This window comes from Bombus huntii, unplaced genomic scaffold (genome assembly GCF_024542735.1).
Source record: "Bombus huntii isolate Logan2020A unplaced genomic scaffold, iyBomHunt1.1 ctg00000131.1, whole genome shotgun sequence".
Lineage (NCBI taxonomy): Eukaryota > Metazoa > Arthropoda > Insecta > Hymenoptera > Apidae > Bombus > Bombus huntii.
In genome coordinates this window covers 137,859-144,392 of record NW_026099379.1, presented here as the reverse complement: position 1 = coordinate 144,392, position 6,534 = coordinate 137,859, and the positions used below count along the sequence as shown (strand labels likewise).

The 6,534-nt window shown below is 34.8% G+C and overlaps 1 long non-coding RNA gene across 1 annotated transcript; it reads right to left on the bottom strand.

The window, feature by feature from the left end:
- Positions 1-1,483: 1,483 nt before the first annotated feature.
- LOC126877199 (uncharacterized) lies at positions 1,484-5,212 on the bottom strand. Its single transcript, XR_007694817.1, has 3 exons — positions 4,996-5,212; positions 3,120-3,346; positions 1,484-1,707 (listed from the first exon to the last, which is right to left on the bottom strand). It is a non-coding gene; the product is annotated as an uncharacterized LOC126877199 (long non-coding RNA).
- Between the last annotated feature and the right edge of the window lie 1,322 nt (positions 5,213-6,534).

Below are 6,534 nucleotides of genomic sequence, written 5' to 3'. Positions count from 1 at the left end.
GCGAGCAGCGATGATGAGCACATCTGAGGGCAGATGTGATTGTCAGGAAAGGCCGAGTGTAATATCGTAGAATAACTTTGATTGGAGATCGGCTGAAAATAGAAAAAAACCGTGTACGTCGTGTTTCTGTGGTTCGTTTACATTTAAGAGTGCCTACGTGACTAAAGGCACGTAGTTGGTAGTTCTTACATAGGTATGAGGGAAACAATAGACAACGTTAGAAGAAGGACGGTTTCGCTATCCAAGGCGAATCGAAAAGTGTGCGTGTTGCGAGAATCAGAGCTAATTGAGTCGTCGAAGAGTAGAGTCGTTAGAGGTTTTGAGTCGTCGAAGAGTAGAGTCGTGAGAACTGATAGAGTTGTTAGAGAGAGAGAGTGTGTGTGTGTTAGATTCGTTGTGACGAGAGTGGTCAAATAACTGTAAAGTTATTTGATATAGATACGAGTATTGCATTTAGTTTCCGTTAAATATCGTTCTCTGTCCAATTTATATTTGTATATTCAATTTAATATTAATAAATTGTAAGTAATCGAAAAAAAAAATTTCTATCCTTATTTTTCGATATTACACTATATTATATTAATACGTTACAGAAGATTACGCGTTGGTTAGCTTATGAGAATTTATAGTGTGTCACAGATCACAAAAGCAGAATGACTACTTTTTCATAAACGATATATGTATATGAATTGAAAGTTTAACTATTACGCCACATACTTCTCTCGATAAACGTCGTCGAGTGCATATTGTTAAGGAATATTAGCCATTTGAATTCAATAGTTTCGAAGATACTAATGCTTCTGTGAAGTTTTTGCAGGCTGTTAATTTTTTATTGAGATACTACAAATTTTGAATAACTTCGATTAGAAATAAAAATCACATTACATTAACGCGTAGAATGTAACGTAACGTAGATAATGTAAATATAAATTATATTACAAGGAAATAATACGGGTAAGTAATGTGAAACATTCTGGTTAAAATTGCATCCTTTAAAGGCTAGGACACACAGTACTTACGAAGTAGATTAAGTACCAAATGGGGTACTTAAGAAAATTCATGTTGTCATTGTTTAATAAACATCTTTAGCTAATAGCTTTCTGCAAAAGCTGGTTTAAGTTATGCTAGCTTATTCCTTATTAATTGCAATTATATTGTTCGTATCTCCTAGAGGATTAACAATCCATTTTTATAATGGATAATAAAAGTAAATTCCTATTAGGTTGTCCCAAGTTTCTTTCGTTTTAAAAAGAAATGACAGATGCACAACATATTTTGTTTTATGTTATTCTATATTATTTTACATTAAATTGGAAAAAGGTGGATCACACGTAATTCAATAAAATAATATAAAACGAAAAATGTTGTACAACTATTACTTTCTTATAAAACGAAAGAAACTTTTGGAACAACCTAATATTTCTCTACTACGACGCTTTTACAGTGCTAAAATATTTGATAAAAATGTTAAGAAATTCTAATATTGATTTAAGCGTATCGATTTATCTGCTCTTCATATTTAATCAAACAGAAATTGTTAATTATGATTTCCACTTAAAAGCGGATTGCATATTATGAGGATAAATTATCAAATTCATCTCTAATATAGACATTAGAGAATCATTCATAGCCGCAATCCTGTTTACCGCTAACATTCCTGGTACTCAATAATTCATTAGGTGACTGCTTTAGCCGCACAGAATACACCTACAAATAATTAATCGCGATTAATATTCCATCGACTTTTGAAAATCCCTCATGTGATCTATTTCATGCGATGAGAATACGTATACATTGAGATTGCGATCGACCATCCTCAGTCGGATAAATCGAGTGATTCAAATTATAACACAAAAAAAAGTTAAAACTAGTTACATTATCTTTTTCAATTTTTATGTATTATTTGGCGGAAGAAACTTTGGTAATTGGTAAGTAAAGTTCACCTCCTTAATGTTAATGATTTTAATATGTTATTAAGCTCAAAGTTCTAAGGAATTTTCTATACATATATACATATACATAACTGTGTGCGTATATGTGTAATATACGTATACAACCAAAGTTCAGCTCTCAAGTGTACGCAAAACTTTTATGTTCATTTTACGCTATACCAGTATGTTTCATGAATTTGTTTGCTAACAGTATCGAAACAAATAACAAGCAGAGGACGAGCTATTCATGAATTGTTTTGCCAGCGTGTACGCTCCCAATATTTTCTATTTGAGAAAACATACTTGTTGCTATTGCAACTACAAATATTTTTACAGTCGACGCTTTTGTCGTGAATCATTGGCTAACATGTAAAATCGAGAAAAAACATGGTTTATTGTGATGGAAATGTGGAAAACCGCAAAACCGACATAGAAGGGAAAATAAAGGAAAGGAAGGTAGATAAGTAGAAGCTTGGGGTCAAGTTTAATTCACTGAAACCGAGCTGCTTGTATTATCACAAAACAAAATTGCCAGTACGTCATTTCCGTACTCTCGTCCTCGCGAAAATGGTTTCGCTTGTTAAGGAAAAACGAAGAGACAGGGAAGAGAGGAAAAAGCAGACGGAGAGCGCTTTTAAAAAGCTGGCGAACAGTGTGTTACCACAACGAGATACGCGGTGCTATTTGTCGCTTTAAATTGTGCCGCAACTCGTTTTTGAGATCTTTGCCAGGGACGCGTTAAAACACGCTGCAAATATATTTCTGGCTTTTCTGGGGTTTAACTGAAATATGACAAATAACGTTGTAAAACATATGTACTTATGACTTACAGAGTAATTGAGTGTACAAAATATATAGTATACAAAATAGCCAGCGATTTAGGGCTTTAAAAGATCAAAAGGAAAGAAAAGAAAAGAAAAGAAGAAAGATAATATGTTGTGGCAGTCTAAGTCGATCTAAGAAAATAGATAAAGGGAGGGAGGGGCAAAGCTAGTTAATCTGGAAAGAATCCAAGCGTCAATTTCAAGCATTTACAGAGAATCAAGCGGGCTGGTTAAAGTCGTGGGTTGAGCAATTATCCCGCGTTAGGTTCAATCAGGTTAGTCCCACGCGAGATTGATCCAACCATGCGAAAACGAGTGTATTCTGATTTCTGTCGCAGATACTTCTGGCTAGTGCAGTACCTACACGGTGGTTGTTGAAATAGCCGCTTCTCGTCTATTTTCCGCAGCGCGGACATCATCCTTTGATCCCTTACGACTAACGAAGTTTTCGAAGATGTACGGCAGTTTGAGATTCTACTTGAAAATGATCATGATTGCGGTCTGTGTGCCGTCTGCTCTTCTTTTTGTCCTTCCGTTAAAGACTGGTAAGTAGATACTGATTAATTATGCGATCGAAACCCTATATAATGGCTACAAAAAATATTTGCATCATTATTCTCGTTTCCTAATGAATCGCTGTTTTAATCAAGTTTTATATTGCATCAAATTTCTGTAGTTACACGAAAGTACTAAATTATAGAAAACTTGATATACACGGATTTAATTAATTGATAAATTAGTCAATATATAGGCATTATTATTTCACGTGAAATTTTACAACGTCAAAAACCTAACATTCCTGTACGAGCAGTATTAATCACAAATTGTGAGAATGCCTACTGATAAGGAAGAAAGATAATATAGAAAACGCAGACTTATGGAAAGAGAATCCCTGACATTAGACACGAATACGCGATTTCACGAAATATTTTATGGTATATCTAAGATAGAGAATATATATAGAGTACATATAAGTATATATAGAGTAAGAATATATATAGAGTATATATAAGTACCAAAAATACATCCTAAGACGTGTATGCGATCTACGCTGTATGGGACGTGTTATAAATGGTTTCCGCCACTCAACCGCATTTGAATTTGTGAACACGATCGAACAATTGACACGAATTATTAATTCCCGTCTCTACTCTAGTAACGATTTGCTTTGGAACGAGGTCGAATCGTTCTGATTCCGCGCATGATTAACAAATAATTACAGAGGACATCAATTACTTGGTGGTCTTCGCCATTTCAACGTAGCATCGATGACATCCCGTAATTGGACTCAAAGTGATTTGCTTAAACCGATTAATTTGATCAAACCAACCAATTACTTTAATTAATACAAGCTGTACTCGAGATTCGCGCATCTTGTGTATACACACCGGGTCAGACAAAAGTTTTCATTCATCCCAGTAGAACTTTCGTAGTCTTTGAGGACGAGTGTCGCTTCTCGTGCATCTAAAGTTTCGTTCAAATTAGCCGATTTATTTGAATTCGATCGACTGGAAACCTCTTTGTCACTGTGAATTTGTTACTTAATTGATACTCTTATACTTTAAGCCTTTGTCCTTTAAGCTCTTACATCCATTTTTAATTAGTCAAGTCGTTTGACTTTTCACAAGTATTTTGAAACTATTTTACTAGCGCGAATCTACTTTTTTTACTTGAGATTATCTGCTATTTTTATTGAAATGTATATGTACGTATATACACTTTTGAATTTTAGCCTTCTATTATTCTTATATCCTTTAAACGTCATTTCAAGCTTCAAGCGACTTTAACTCAAATAGCTCGATTTCAAGTTCTAACCTATACTGTAAAGCACACTTGCGAAGTGAAACAGTAAACACGATATGAAAACTCTCTCCCCAGTAAGAAATCGAATATCCAATTTCAATCGTGCTTCATCGATGAAGCATCAATGCTACGTAGAAGCATCGTGGCAGCCGCAATGCGGATCCGTTGCGGATCCGAACAAAAATTTCCTGGCACGATCGTTTTCGTAACGTTATTAGCCGTTTCAGTATCAGGGATGTTTTAAAAATCCGTATCGGATTGTACCATGAAGCGCAATAGCGCTTCGTTTATTTATTTACGAGAAGTGCCGATCAACTCGATTGCTCTTTTTTTTTTTGTCGAAACATACCGTTCAACGCGTTCACGCTTCACTTCATCAGCTATATCAGAAACGTTACACTAAAGAGTCAAAAGGTTGCCAAATATTCGTGCTTTACCTTTTGTTTGTGTGACGTTCTGTAATTGGTTTTCCAATTCAAGAGGTAATTTATACATTAGTTTTTTCTTTATTTGGTTTACGATTATTTGAAAGAAAAGTAATTACGAGAGGAAACTCTGATATGACTAGCGACAAGCTACGTTCGGAACCGAGCGCGTTGTGAATTGACAATCGTAACCAAACATCGCGACACAGTTCACCACACTACGCGTACAGCATGATTACGCTGAGTGGCGTTGAAACGGTTAACGCAACTGCGCGTACGACCGTCGAATGGCAAAGATATTCAAGCTGAGAATCGTCTTCAGATGCTATAGACGACAACTGTACTGACTTTCAAGGAGAAACCATTCGACATGGTCTTATGCTTGTGCCGGGACCTGCGGTTTGCAGTCTCTACATCTGCTATCATTCGAAGCCGAAGTGGTGCCAGGTGATCTCATGCAAACCACCCGTAGTGAGTATATGCTCATTACTTAAACACTTAACACAACCAGAGAGAAACTAAAGCACACCGTTAACGCTTGCACGCTGGTCGTTAAAGCACATGCTACGCGAATAGGGTACACAGCGATTCATCTAACTTGCCTTGAATTACTTTTACAAAGAGAAACATGGACAGGAATAATTTTTTGTTACGAGTCGTTTAATTTATTCGTTCGTTAAGACGATTGGTCTGACAAATTCAAAGTCTTGTTCCGTATAAATATTTTTAAACAAGCACGTCATAAGCTTTGTATATTTTTTTTATCGCAAAGAAGAAAGTTCAGAGAAATGTTGAAATTATTAATTACAAAAGAAGACATTTACGTAGTAAAAAAGTTAGCGAAAACATTTGTGAAAAAGTTACTTTGTTATAAATTCTAGAAAAAGAAATATTGAAAATCACGTCCCATTTATTCAGTTGCACGTATGAAAAGTATTTTGCATTCGCGCAAAAAAATCCCTTAAGGATACATATTTTATAATAATTGGAGTGTCAAAGTTATTACGCGGATTGGCGTACCTTAACCACGTGCCTTTTAAAGAAACTAGGTTATTCATTTGTTATTCGTTCCTAACTTTCAACTTTATGATTTTTGCGGAATAAAATTTTATATTCCGGTTCAGTTTATGAATGATTCATTTTGAATTTAATAAAATTAGAGTTACAGCAGTGCAATTTAACAAAGAACAAATAATCATTTGTACTTTATTAAAATGTTCTTTTAGCGTCTCGTTTTAATATTTCTCTAATAATATTTTGTTAACCGTTATATTTAAATGAAGGTTTTCAAAGCAGAGACGTACTTTAACGTAGGAAATAGACGTACATTTATAATGAGAATTCAGAAGCAAAAATATTTCATACGAAAATAAATATTCCCCATGTGTAAATAGCTACGTTATGACTTTTATATGTATCTAACGTCTTTCTAAACCGTTCTAAACCGTTCTAAACCGATCTAAACCGTTGCGCTCACGCGTGGATTTTGCATTTCAATTTTCTTACTTACAGTCCAGTCCAGTGAGACCAAGTTAAATTTTTCAGCCCTCC